The 15,257-nt window shown below is 41.3% G+C and overlaps 1 protein-coding gene across 2 annotated transcripts in view; it reads left to right on the forward strand.

Moving 5' to 3' along the window:
• Window positions 1-9,456: 9,456 nt before the first annotated feature.
• Window positions 9,457-15,257, forward strand: part of VIT (vitrin) — a 124,912-nt gene continuing 119,111 nt past the window's right edge. For both annotated transcript variants that reach the window (XM_027555001.1, XM_027555002.1), the window contains exon 1: window positions 9,457-9,745. The gene's annotated coding sequence lies outside the window, so the exon portion shown is untranslated. The remainder of the gene's footprint in view (window positions 9,746-15,257) is intronic.

Raw genomic sequence — 15,257 nt, forward strand, 5'->3', positions numbered from 1 at the left:
ATGGTGTGGTTCAGTCTAGTGGTTCAGACCTACTCCAAAGGTAGGTGAAGGCCAAATGTCCCAACTTGAAGACAGAGGCTGAGAGAAAGGATTCTTTCTTGCTCAGCTTTTTACTCTATTCAGGCCTTCAGTAGATTGGATGAGCCCACCCACACTGGGGAGAGCAATCTGCTTTACTCAGTCTACTGATTCAATTATTAATCTTATCCAGAAGCATCATCACAGGCATGGTCAGAAATAATGTTTAATCTAATATCTGGGTCAGGGCATAGACTTGGATTACTCTTATACTGAATGGTTTGCCTTGGAAATGAACAGAGATCATTCTGTCTTTTGAGATTGCATCCAAGTACTGTATTTCAGACTCTTTTGTTGACTACGATGGCTACTCCATTTCTTCTAAGGGATTCCTGCCCACCGTAGTAGATATCATGGTCATCTGAGTTAAATTCACTCATTCCAGTCCATTTTAGTTTGCTACTTCCTAAAATGTCAATGTTCACTCTTGCCAACTCCTGTTTGACCACTTCCAATTTGCCTTGATTCATGGACCTGACGTTCCAGGTTCCTATGCAATATTGCTCTTTAGGGCATTGGACCTTGCTTCTATCACCAGTCACATCCACAACTGGGTGGTGTTTTTGCTTTGTCTCCATCCCTTCATTCTTTCTGGAGTTATTTCTCCACTGATCTCCAGTAGTATATTGGACACCTACTGACCTGAGGAGTTCCCCTTTCAGTATCCTATCTTTTTGCCTTTTCATACTGTTCATGGGGTTCTCAAGGCAAGAACTGAAGTGCTTTGCCATTCCCTTCTCCAGTGGACCACATTTTATCAGAACTCTGCACCATGACCATCCATCTTGGGGATGACAGAATGATCTCTGTTCATTTCCAAGGCAAACCATTCAATATCACAGTAATCCAAGTCTATGCCCCGACCAGTAATGCTGAAGAAGCTGAAATTGAATGGTTCTATGAAGGCCTACAAGACCTTCTAGAACTAACACCAAAAAAAGATGTCCTTTTCATTATAGGGGACTGGCATGCAGAAATAGGAAATCAAGAAACACCTGGAGTAACAGGCAAATTTGGCCTTGGAATACAGAATGATGCAGGGCAAATACTAATAGAGTTTTGCCAAGAGAACACACTGGTCATAGCAAACACCCTCTTCCAACAACACAAGAGAAGACTCTACACATGGACATCACTGGATGGTCAATACTTAAATCAGATTGATTATATTCTTTGCAGCCAGAGATGGAGAAGCTCTATACAGTGAGCAAAAACAAGACTGGGAGCTGACTGTGGCTCAGATCATGAACTCCTTATTGCCAAATTCAGACTTAAATTGAAGAAAGTAGGGAAAACCACTAGACCATTCAGGTATGACCTAAATCAAATTCCTTATGATTATACAGTGGAAGTGAGAAATAGATTTAAGGGACTAGATCTGATAGATAGACTGCCTGATGAACTATGGATGGAGGTTTGTGACATTGTACAGGAGGCAGGGATCAAGACCATCCCCAAGAAAAACAAATACAAAAAGGCAAAATGGTTGTCTGACGAGGCGTTACAAATAGCTGAGAAAAGAAGAGAAGTAAAATGCAAAGGAGAGAAGGAAAGATATATCCATGTGAATGCTGAGTTCCAAAGAATAGTAAGGAGAGATAAGAAAGCCTTCCTCAGTAATCAGTGCAAAGAGAGGAAAACAATAGGATGGGAAGGACCAGAGATCTCTTCAAGAAAATTAGAGATACCAAGGGAACCTTTCATGCAAAAATGGGCACAATGAAGGACAGAAATGGTAGGGACCTAACAGAAGCAGAAGATATTAAGAAGAGGTGGCAAGAATACACAAAAGAATTATACAAAACAGATATTCATGACCCAGATAATCACAATAGTGTGATCACTCACCTAGAGCCAGATATCCTAGAATGTGAAGTCAAGTGGGCCTTAGGAAGCATCACTACGAACAAAGCTACTGGAGGTGATGGAATTCCAGTTGAGCTATTTCAAATCCTAAAAGCTGACACTGTGAAAGTGCTGTACTCAATATGCCAGCAAATGTGGAAAACTCAGCAGTGGCCACAGGACTGGAAAAGGTCAGTTTTCATTCCAATCCCAAAGAAAGACAATGCCAAAGAATGTTCAAACTACCACACAATTGCACTCATCTCACACACTAGTAAAGTAATGCTCAAAATTCTCCAAGCCAGGCTTCAACAGTACATAAACTGTGAACTTTCAGATGTTCAAGCTGGATTTAGAAAAGGCAGAGGAACCAGAGATCAAATTGCCAACATCTGCTGGATCATGGAAAAAGCAAGAGAGTTCCAGAAAAACATCTACTTTTGCTTTATTGACTACGCCAAAGCCTTTGACTGTGTGGATCACAACAAACTGTGGAAAATTCTTAAAGAGATGGGAATACCAGACCACCTGACCTGAATACTGAGAAATCTGCATGCAGGTCAGGAAGCAACAGTTAGAACTGGACATGGAACAACAGACTGGTTCCAAATCGGGAAAGGAGTACGTCGAGGCTGTATATTGTCACCTTGCTTATTTAACTTATATGCAGAGTACATCATGCAAAATGCAGGGCTGGATGAAGCACAAGCTGGAATCAAGATTGCCAGGAGAAATATCAATAACCTCAGATATGCAGATGACACCACCCTTATGGCAGAAAGTGAAGAGGAACTAAAAAGCCTCTTGATGAAAGTGAAAGTGGAGAGTGAAAAAGTTGGCTTAAAACTCAACATTCAGAAAACTAAGATTATGCCATCTGGTCCCATCACTATATGGCAAATAGATGGGAAAACAGTGGAGACAGTGACAGACTTTATTTTTGAGGGGCTCCAAAATCACTGCAGATGGTGACTGCAGCCATTAAAATAAAAGATGCTTGCTCCTTGGAAAAAAGGTTATGACCAACCTAGATAGCATATTAAAAAGCAGAGATATTACTTTGCCAACAAATGTCCTCTAGTCAAAGCTATGGTTTTTCCAGTGGTCATGAATAGATGTGAGAGTTGGACTGTGAAGACAGCTGAGCACCAAAGAATTGATGCTTTTGAACTGTGGTGTTGGAGAAGACTCTTGGGAGTCCTTTGGACTGCAAGGAGATCCAATCAGTCCATCCTAAAAGAGATCAGTCCTGAATATTCCTTGAAAGGACTGATACTGAATCTGAAACTCCAATACTTTGGCTACCTGATGCGAAGAACTGACTCATTTGAAAAGACCCTGATGCTGGGAAAGATTTAAGGTGGGAGGTGAAGGGGACAACAGAGGATGAGATGGTTGGATGGCATCACCGATGTGACAGATACGAGTTTGATTAAGCCCCGGGAGTTGGTGATGGACAGGGAAGCCTGGCATGCTGCAGTCCATGGTGTCGCAAAGAGTCGGACACGACTGAGCAACTGAACTGACTTGAATATCTGGGTACCTGGTAGCCCAATCAAATTGACACATAGAATTAACCATCCCAGTGAAAAGTGAAAGTGTTAGTTGCTCAGTTGTGTCCAACTCATTGCAACCCCATGGACTGTAGCCCACCAGGTTCCTCTGTCCATGGGATTTCCCAGGCAAGAATACTGGAGTGGGTAGCTATTCCCTTCTCCAGGGGATCTTCCTGACCCAGGGATTGAACCCAGGTTTCCTGAATTGCTGGCAGATTCTTTACTGTCTGAGCCATCCCAGTACTATATCGTATTTCTCAATCTATTTCTTACTTTTACTTAGAATAATGTTTTTCATGACCAACGGTTGTGGTAGGCAGAATTCTAAGATGCCCCCATCCCAATCTTTTCCCCTGGGGCATGATGATCTTATGTTACCTGACAAAGCAATATTGTAGATATAATTATAGTTACTAGTCAATTAACATTAAGGTAAGACAATTATCCCAGTTGGCCTAACCGAATCACATGAGCTCTTTAAAAATAGTTTTCTCCAGCTTCTTGTAAAAGAAGCACTCAGAGAGAACTCAGGCATGAAAACAATTCAACACACCTTCACTGGTTTGAGGATGAAAGGAGCCATGTGATGAGGAGTGGGGTGACCTCTAGTAGTTAAGAGCAGCCCCTGGCTGACGGCTAGCAAGAACACAGCAACCTCGGTCCTACAACTGCAAGGACCTGAATTCTACCAACAACCTGATTTGGTGGAGTCTTTCTCAGAGCTTCTAGATAAGAATCAGTCCCACCAACACTTTGATTTTAGCCTCATTGGCTAAAAATCAGTGTTGCTGTCCATTTTATTTATTTAAAAAACACAAATAGTAGCATTTTTTCTTTCACATGAGGCAAGATCCCAAGAACTCTACAAGTATTAATTCTTTTAATTGTCATAACTTGGAGATAGATGCTTTATTTTTCCCCCCCATTTTACGGATGAAGAAACTGAAAAACAGAGAATTTAGATTATTTGCCAAATGACAGATGCCAAAACCAACAGTCAGACCTAGGTGATCTGGTGTGGGGAATCATTGTTCAAATCCCACATCTGGCTCTTTGCTTCTAGCAGCTACATAATATCTCATATCTCCCATACTTAACTCTTAGTTTTGGGGGGATGGATTTCTCATGGCTCAGTGCAAGAAGCTCACCAAAGACTATCCCACAAGGAGTTTCATGGGTCCTAGGATACATATGTAACATGACTAAGTACTTCTAGATGGCTCTCTAGAATAACCACATTTGTCCACAGCAGAGGCAGCACATCGGGGTCACCATATGTCTGCCATAGGCATTTTCCAGCTTTCCAATTCTAGGCAATCTGATGAAAAGTGATATTTCAAATGGATGGAAGATCTAAATAGACATTTATCCAAAGAAGACATTGCTGCTGTTGTTTGTTGCTAAGTTGTGTCTAACTCTTTTGGGACACCATGGACTACAGCCTTTCAGGCTCCTCTGTCCATGGGATTTCCCAGGCAAGAATACTGGAGTGGGTTGCCATTTCCTTCTCCAAAGGGGATCTTCCCAACCCAGGGATCAAACCCACATCTCCTGTATTGGCAGGTGGATTCTTATCATTGAGCCACCAGGGATGGCCGAAAAGGACATGAAAAGATGCTTAACATCACCAATTATTAGCGAAATACAAATCAAAACTAAAATGAGGTATCTTCACACTGGTCAGAATGGCCCTCATCAAAAAGTCTATATTGCTAGAAAGGGTTTGAGAAAAGGGAAACCTTCTGCACTGTTGGTGGGAAGGCAAGTGCATACAGCCACTACAGAGAAAAGTATGCAGGCTTCTTAAAAAACTAAAAGTAGAACTACCATATCCCACTTCTAGGCATATATCCAAAGAAAACCATAACTGGAAAAGATACACGCACCTCAATGTTCATTGCAGCACTATTTATAATAATCAGGACATGGAAGCAACCTAAATGTCCACTGATAGAGGAATGGATAAAGAAGATGTGGAACATACATACAATGGAATATTAGTCATTACAAAGAATGAAATAATGCCATTTGCAGCAACATGCATGGATCTAGAGATTGACATGCTGACTTAAGAAAGTCAGATAGAGAAAGATAAATATTATATGATGTCACTTATATGTGTAAGCTAAAAAATGGAACCAATGAACTTATTCACAAAACAGAAATAGAGTCACAGATGTAGAAACCAAACTTATGCTCACTGGGGAGAAGCAGGGGAGGGATAAATTGGGAGACTGGGACTGACATATACACACTACTATATATATAAAATACAGAATTGATAAGGACCTACTGTACAGCACAGAGAACTCTACTCAGTAGTCTGTAATGGCCTATATGGGAAAAGAACCTAAGAGAGGATGATGCTGCTGCTGCTAAGTCACTTCAGTCGTGTCCAACTCTGTGCGACCCCATAGACGTCAGCCCGCCAGGCTCCCCCATCCCTGGGATTCTCCAGGCAAGAACACTGGAGTGGGTTGCCATTTCCTTCTCCAATGCATGAAAGTGAAAAGTGAAAGTGAAGTCGCTCAGTCGTGTCCGACTCTTAGCGACCCCATGGACTGCAGCCTACCAGGCTCCTCCGTCCATAGGATTTTCCAGGCAAGAGTACTGGAGTGGGGTGTCATTGCCTTCTCTGAAGAGAGGATGCAGATATATATAAAATTGATTCAATTTGCTGTACACCCGAAACTAACACAACACTGTAAATCAACTATACTTCAATAAAATTATTTTTAAAATAAATACAAATTTTAAAAAATAAGAGAACTGAATCTCAGGGAAATGAAAAGAATTTCCTGAGCTCTTCAGTTCAGTTCAGTCGCTTAGTCGTGTCCGACTATTTGCGACCCCATGAATCGCAGCACGCCAGACCGCCCTGTCCATCACCAACTCCCGGAGTTCACTCAGACTCATGTCCATCGACTCAGTGATGCCATCCAGCCATCTCATCCTCTGTCATCCCCTTCTCCTCCTGCCTCCAATCCCTCCCAACATCAGAGTCTTTTCCAATGAGTCAACTACTTTGCATCAGGTGGCCAAAGTATTGGAGTTTCAGCTTCAGTATCAGTCCTTCCAATGAACACCCAGGACTGATCTCCTTTAGAATGGACTGGTTGGATCTCCTTGCAGTCCAAGGGACTCGCAAGAGTCTTCTCCAACACCACTGTTCAAAAGCATCAATTCTTTGGTGCTCAGCCTTCTTCACAGTCCAACTCTCACATACATACATGACCACAGGAAAAACCGTAGCCTTGACTAGATGGACCTTTGTTTGCAAAGTAATGTCTCTATTTTTCAATATGCTATCTAGGTTGGTCATAACTCTCCTTCCAAGGAGTAAGCGTCTTTTAATTTCATGGCTGCAGTCACCATCTGCAGTGATTTTGGAGCCCCCAGAAATAAAGTCTGACACTGTTTCCACTGTTTCCCCATCTATTTCCCATGAAGTGATGGGACCGGATGCCATGATCTTAGTTTTCTGAATGGTGAGCTTTAAGCCAACTTTTTCACTCTCCTCTTTCACTTTCATCAACAGGCTCTTTAGTTCCTCTTCACTTTCTGCCATAAGGGTGATGTCTTCTGCATATCTGAGGTTATTGATATTTCTCCTGGCAATCTTGATTCCAGCTTGTGCTTCTTCCAGCCCAGCGTTTCTCATGATGTACTCTGCATAGAAGTTAAATAAGCAGGGTGACAATATACAGCCTTGACGTACTCCTTTTCCTAATTGGAACCAGTCTGTTGTTCCATGTCCAGTTCTAACTGTTGCTTCCTGACCTGCATACAAATTTCTCAAAAGGCAGGTCAGGTGGTCTGGTATTCCCACCTCTTTCAGTTTTTCCACAGTTTGTTGTGATCCACAGTCAAAGGCTTTGGCATAGTCAATAAAGCAGAAATAGATGTTTTTCTGGAACTCTATTGCTTTTTCTATGATCCAGCGGATGTTGGCAATTTGATCTCTGGTTCCTCTGTCTTTTCTAAAACCAGTTTGAACATCTGGAAGTTCACGGTTCACATATTGCTGAAGTGGCCTCGAGAATTTTGAGCATTCCTTTACTAGCGTGTGAGATAAGTGCAATTGTGCAGTAGTTTGAGCATTCTTTGGCATTGCCTTTCTTTGGGACTGGAATAAAAACTGACCTTTTCCAGTCCTGTGGCCACTGCTGAGTTTTCCAAATTTGCTGGCATATTGAGTGCAGCACTTTCACAGCATCATTTTTCAGGATTTCAAATAGCTCAACTGGAGCTCTTAGAGACATTTAAAAAATAATCAAAATTATTTAATCAACATTAAAAAGTGATATTTCACTGCTTATTTTAAAGGAGAATTTCTCTCTTTTTTAAATACTGTTTATTATTGTGATAAATATGTACAACAAAAATTTTGCCATTTTGCTAAGTAATTCATTAGCATTAATTATACACATAGTGGAGTACAACCATCATTATGTATTTCCAAAACTTTCCATCACCACAAACATTATTTCTCAATTTCCACTTCACTTTGAGCATCTCTTCTTATGCTTTCTGTACGTTTACATCTGCTTCCGCCTTATTTACCATAAGAAAACAAGTTAAACAAATGAAAGAAAAGAAGCTCTCAGCCCTAACACAGCACGTGGCCTAAGGGTCAGCCAACTTTGAATTTGAACCTCAGTTCTTACCTTTCCAGCCTGCTGACCCTGGGAAAATCAATTAATCTCTCTGAGCCTCAGTTCTCTTATCTGTAGTGTGAAAGTAATGGTAATAACCCCTCCAGGTTATTCTATCTATTAAATGAGTTGATATATGTAGAGGGTTTATCAGCATTCCCAGCATAAGTATTTCATAAATGGTAATTAGCATTATTAACATTAATAGAAATAGTATCAATATTAATTATATTTGGACTGCCACTTCATCCAAAACTTCCCTCAAAGGATGGGACAGGGCATCTTCTATGTGGCAATACCATCCTTACCACCAATGGACCTAGGATTTTAAGGAAGAAGAAATAGAATCAAGAATTTTTTTTTTAATGTTTTGGCTGTGCTGTGCAGCGCGCGGGATCTTAGCTTCCTGACCTGGGATCAAAACCATGCCCCTTGGAGTGGAAGTGCAGAGTCTTAGCCACTGGGCTGCCAGGGAATTCCCCAGGATTGAGAAAATGCAGAACCAAATGGAAGGAAAAGATTCAAAGCCGAGCAATCCCCAGGGGTCCTTAGTGGGGAAGATTCTCCTCCTTGGCAGGGCTGGGTGAGTGCACAGTCCCAGGCAGCCAGAGGATCGGCCCTGGGCTCCCTCCCACCCTAGCTGAAGAGAAGAAGCTGTCAGACTGATAAACATCTGAATCTCCAGGAGTGTCAGATGTACTTTTTTATGGTCTGTTTTTAAGATGTTGTGATATACTCATACATGTTTGGGGCCTGAATCCCTTCGATTTAATTGATGACACTAATATGTAAATAACTAAAACCCTGCAGATTGCACTTATGCTGTGAGCTATCCATCATTTGTTTTTTTGAAACATGAGTCAGGTTTTGCTTCCCACTGTTATTATCTTGTGTCCTGTTCCCAGAAGCATAGACTACAGCCACTTCATTAAACTTGCCAAAGTGCAAAAAGGACCGAAGTGAACTAAACCAAAAAACAGCTTTAACATGTAGGAAAATTATTTCTACTCCAAAAGTGAGAGTCCAATAGAACCAGCTCAGTACTGTTTGTACAGTTTTATTTCTTTATGCAATTTAATCCAGCTGTTTGCCAGCATTTGAAAAAGAAAGAGAAAATATAATTGCCCTGCTTAAGTCAATTTTAAAGTATACTTAAAATTTTTCCATCTTATCTAGGTGCTTCTCTGCTACTTTATAGAATTTTTCATTGTAGAATTTGCTTGCTGGAAATGTGTGCTTTGGGCTAGAAAGAATATTTAGAAATCCTTACCCAAAAAAAAAAAAAAAGTGGGAGTGGAAATTTAAAAGAGGACCGCCTAATTCAGTACTAAAACCAGTGTGAGAAGCAGTGTGTGTGAGTGTGAGAGTGAGTGTGTGTGTGTGTGTCTGTGTGTGTGTGTGTAGTGTAAAATGTGCTTTTCAAAGTGCTGAGAGTTTGATAGGAATGTTTGATTAGCTCTTCTCAGAAGAGAAAAGGTGCTTGGACTTCTTCTTGTTTCTTCTTTAGAATAATTTGGATGGGATCTGTGATGCAGAAAAGCTTAAGGAAAAAGGGATATCCGTTCTCTGTGGTGGAAAAGTTTTGAAAAAAATTTGCTTTCTTCAAACAAGGTATGTTCTAACAAATTGCTACTTTATTTAGATAGTTTGCTTTCCATTTCTTGTTACAAAAACATGAAAATATATTTATCATTAAGAAACTAGAATACATCCCTTGACCAAGTAATCAGTCTATACAAATTTCAGTCTCAGAGAATTGAATGGTAACTGACATCCTTGGAAACAACTAATATATGTATATCAACTCTAAATAAATTGTGCTGAGTTAAGGTTAGAACAAGATTTTCACTGTATCCTTTAAACTAACTTAATTGTGGTTAAAATTAGTTGAAAACTATAATGTTTGTGCAGAACTTTAAAGTACGTTTAAATCTATTATTACTCCACATTATACCTTACTTCCTATGTGGAATACAATAGCAGCAGAACAAATTGCTTATAACAATGAAGGAAAAGCAGATACAGGCATATTGATGCTAAGTTAAAACAGAAATTATTCAGAGTAGATCTATACTTTTCTCTATTCAGACAGATCTTGGAGGAATGTGGCTACATGTGTGATTTTGTATCTTGTTTACACTGGAAGTATTTTCTTAGGTTTAGTGTTTCTTTAACTGATAAGCCCAAGAAACAGCCGGCATTGTTAAGTCTTCTATTGTAGCCCAACTTTACACAGGGAAACAGGATACGAAATCTCTTTCAAGCATGATTTGTGTTAAACTAGTATAAACATGAAATAAATGCCTCAAGCTCAGGTTAAACAGAGAGGATAAGATTGAATAATTAGACGCGATGGTTTGCTCTGAACAACCCACGACATCTTTGCCATCCCAGCTTTGAGAGTGGAATTCAAGATTTTCTTTGGGTTTATTGTAAATATAAAACCCGGCATTTTTGGCCATGGTGGTTATTCAAAAATGTGAGCGCCAAGAAAATAGCATTTTGCCATTACGTTGTGTTGCAATAAATTTGGAAGTTTTGGTGGTAACGTTCTAAGGTTGTTTTTCCCTTGGTCTCTTGAAAGATGAAAATAGCCTGTAGCCAAGAAAAATCAAATACTATTTGTTTGTGTATTTTCTCTGTTTTGTGTGTGTGAACTACAAGCGGTAGCTACTCCCCCATAGGAAAGCTGGAAGTGCCTGTCTTTTATTTATTGAATTAAAATACCCTCTTTTGTTGAAAGACTTTAGACAAAGAATTGCAAGACTACAAGGGCTGCATTTTTAATTGCAATATGCTGGTTTCCCAGACTAAGCTTCATTTAAATATATCTTATACCTCACCCCTGAAAGGAAATACGGTAGGAACTTTGAAAGTGCTTAATATCTATCCTGACGTAGCGTTTACTTTATGAATAGCGTTTAGACGATCTAATTATCTTTTTTGCCAAGTTGTTGATCACATGAAGAATAGTTTCTTTCAGTGAAAATACACTGGGTTTGAGAATGGTTTATGAATAGCATCAGGAGAACAAAAATGCTGTGCTGTGCCCATCTGTAATTCCTGTAAGACATACTGCTAGACAGGAAAGCGGTGTGGTTCAGTGCCGTGTCCCAAGCCAGGAGCCCAGATTACAGTCACAGCTCTGTCCCTGTTTAGTGGTGTTATCTTGAGAAAGGTGTGTAGTTTTTGACTTTTGTTTTTCCATCTGAAAAAAAGAAAAAGCAATGCCTGCATACAGCCCCTCCCAGGATGGCTATGGGGTTCAATATTGATTCTCAGTTTTAAAAGGGTTTTGAAATGTGAAAAGTTCTAAAGAAATGGAACCTTTCTTCGCAAATATTAAAAAAAAAAAAATAATAGAATGCATGGGAGGGAGTCACTGGTTGTGAAATAAATGTTTCGTGACCTCTAGGATGTTCCTACAATAATGCCCACATGTGCAACTTAGCCTCTCCTTGCTAGTTTGGAGGCACGAGCCAGGGATCAAGAGCAGTGGGTGCAGGACAGAGCTCACTGCTCTGTCAGTGGAAGGGCTTTCTAGCTGTGTGACCTTGGGGACTTTACTCAACATCTCTGTGTCTCCATTTCCTCACAAAAGAAGTGACGAAATTGCCTTCCTAATCCTAAGGCTCCAATGCACTGGAATATCTTCAATGTTAAGACATGGCCAGACCAATTTCACTGTTGAGACTTCCTGTATACTATTGATAGAAAATCAAAACAGGGTAATGGAACCTACAACATATTGCAAATGTCTGTGCTCACCTAACTAAAGACTTCAACACACTCAAAAATGAAAAGCAATATAACTTTATGCTAATGAAATATAATCCAGTGTGTATACATGTATGTGTGTATGTATAATCCTATGTGTATAAATAAATATATGCAGATGTATATTTACACTTATATTTCCATAGAGGACAGTGTGGTTCAGACTTCTTTCAGTTCTCTGGTGCATTTCTATGACTGTATGACCTCATGTGGCGATAATGTCAAATATCTAAATTTAGGTAAAGTGAAGGCCAAGTGGCCCTCCTACGCTATGGATCCTGAAGGGGCTTGTCAGGCAGGAGGTTCTGACACTTCTTAAATATGTTACCTTTGGCAAATTTTGTAAACCTTCTGGCCTCAGTTTTCTCATCTGTAAAAAGAGTCTACTATTAATGGTTACCTCATAAGGTTGTGGCAAAAAAACTTCAACTTGTACTGGTACAAGTTGTTGTAGCTTGGTCAGTACCCAAATGTTAGCAAGTAATTTTTTATGGTATGGGACTGGAATGAAGAACTTAAATCAGCTGTTAAATCATTTGCAATCCTCTTCAAACTTAAACATTAGCTCTTTGGATGTAGTAAGCAAATAGATATGTGGAACTATGTGATCTTAATACAATTAATAGAAATTTGGGACTTCCCTGATGGTCCAGCAGTTAAGATTCTGTGCTTCCAACGCAGGGGGTGCAGGTTTGATCCCTGATCAGGGAACTAAAATTCCAAATGCTATGTGATACAGCCAAAAATTTTTTTTCAATTATTAGAAATTTCTTGCTATCTTGCAGGAGATCTGAACTAATCAATATTTCAACAAATATTAAATCAAGAGAGGTACAGCCATTCTGTGATGTGTGTATTTTGAGAAACCCCAAAGGTCCCCTTCTGGCTGCCAAAACGTGTCTCACTGTGGCTTGCAGAAGGTGGTAAAATTCCTGGCTCCCTGAACACATACACACTGAGAGAGAGAAGTGCACAGAGAATTTGCTAGTTTCTACAGACATGAAAGCTCCCTGTGCAGGTGGCTTCTGCTCAGCAGAGAATGAGGCAAGAAATGAGCGAGAGACCAGGGCCAGTCGTGTCTCCCCATCAGAAATGGCTTTCTGATAGTGCCAGCTCTTAAAGTTTCATTAAGGCACAGGACTGCACACAGACAGCCAGGGCCTGATTCCTACATTGGCCTGGACTGCGGGGTTCTCCTGCTGCTAGTTCCTCCAGCTGTGCACCTATGCCCCTCCAGCCCAACTCCCTTCACCAGCTTGTACTGCTGTGCACACCCCATAGGGCGATCCTGCAGTGACAGGGGCCCTGCACCCAAGATTGGCCCTAGCCCTTGCTACCAACCCTGGCTCTCAACCCTACAGACAGCTGACCCCACAACCCAGTGTATGCACCTGGCTCAAGCCACAGCTACTGCCTGCCCTGATCCCCAGCCTCTAAAGGTGTCACTGAGGCCTCCCACAGCCCTTGCAGCCACTGTGGATCCTCTGCCCTCCTCTCCAGGGACCACGGTGTTGTTGATGCTGTTGATGCTGTGGCCTGAGCTGTCAAGCTATCACATCTCCTTGGACCTAGAGCTAATACAACCCCCACACTTAGAGCCCTGCACCATTAGACGGGTCACAGTACACTCCCGTGTGCCCCTTCTCGCAGGCGAAGGTCTTTCCTTATAGAAGTCAGTCCATGAAGTTGGAAAGAGATGATTGCTTCTTCAGATGCATAGATATCCACAGAAGGCTATGGGCATCGTGACGAATCAGAGAAATACGCTGCCACAAAGAAACACAGTAAACCTCCAGTAACTGACACCAAATCAGGAGAACAAAATGAGAAGCCCAGCAAGGGACAGAGAAGATTGACAAAGAACCCAATGGGAATTTTAACTAAAACACACACACACACACACACATTGAAGTTAATCTGAGACCATCTAGGTGAGTTCTTTTTTACAGACCAGGAGGTGAAGGGCCAAAATTGCATTCTCAATAGAGCACAGACTATTTCAGTCTTGTTGACTGCATTTTCCTATGGTTACCAAAAAACACACAGTTGTGGAAACTGGATTCAGAATTTGTTTTTAATCAACTAGAAAACTTTTCCACTTAACAGACTGCAAGCCTTAAAGAAATCCTGAGAGATCGCCCATCGGAAATGCTCCGGGCTGCCTGGAAAATGCGCGCAGCAGGCACCTGGCGATGCTCGGAGTTGAGACCCATAAAAGCGGCACATCGTGTGGCAACCTGCAAAGAGCAAATCCCCCACCAGCAGATGTTGTGACTGGAATCCGCTCTTGCATTCCTCTGGTGCTTATACCCTGAGGGAGAAAGGGGAACTGAGATGCCAGAATCCTTCCTGAGTCAAATTCACAAGCCAGGGTCTCGAAACAAAGCAGAGCAAAAATTCATTTGATTTACATTCAGCTTAGAGAATATTTTGCTGTGTTTGATTTTGGTCTTATAGCTTACAAAAATATTTAGGCCCATGTCTGCATCAGTGTCGGGGCTTCCCAGGTGGCGCTAGTTGAAGAACCTACCTGCCAATGCAAGACACATAAGAGACGTTTGATCCTTGGGTTGGGAAGATCCCCTGGAGGAGGGCATGGCAACCCACTCCAGTACTTCTGTCTGGAGAATCCCATGGATAGAGGAGTCTGGCAGGCTACAGTGCGTAGGGTTGCAAAGAGTCAGACATGACTGAAGCGACTGCACAGCACACATTGCTTCACTGTCACTTTGCAAGATGCTTTTTTCAATTCTTTTTAAGAATGCTAGATAGCATTCCTTAGCCATTCGATTGAGCCTATTGTCTGACAGTCATCTAGATTTTCATGAGACTGGGCTAAAGATCCCTACAAATCTCTGAGCAGAGAAAGCAGGAACAAAACTACAGAATTGCCCCCTGTCTGGGGCTCTAGCAGAGTTCAGCCCAATTATGGTCACAATTCCTTCACCAAGGATCCTAAAATCAAACTTTGGCAGCCCCTTCATGGAACACAGTCTTATCAAGGCAAAGAGGCTTGCATAACTCAATGAAGCTATGAGCCATGCCATGCAGGGCCCTCCAAGACAGATGGGTCATAGTGGAGAGTTCTGACAAATGTGTTCCACTGGAGGAGGGAATAGCAGACCACTCCAGTATTCTTGCCATGAGAACCCCATGAACAGTATGATAAGGCAAAAAGATATGATGCCAGAAGACAAGCCCCCCCACTAAGTCCACTATGCTACTGGGAAAGAGCAGAGGGCAACTACTAATAGCTCCAGAAAGAATGAGACAGTTGGACCAAAGGCTGGTGATGAAAGTAAAGGACGAAGCTGTAAAGAACAATACTGCATAGGAACCTGGAATA

Source organism: Bos indicus x Bos taurus, chromosome 11, assembly GCF_003369695.1.
Source record: "Bos indicus x Bos taurus breed Angus x Brahman F1 hybrid chromosome 11, Bos_hybrid_MaternalHap_v2.0, whole genome shotgun sequence".
Lineage (NCBI taxonomy): Eukaryota > Metazoa > Chordata > Mammalia > Artiodactyla > Bovidae > Bos > Bos indicus x Bos taurus.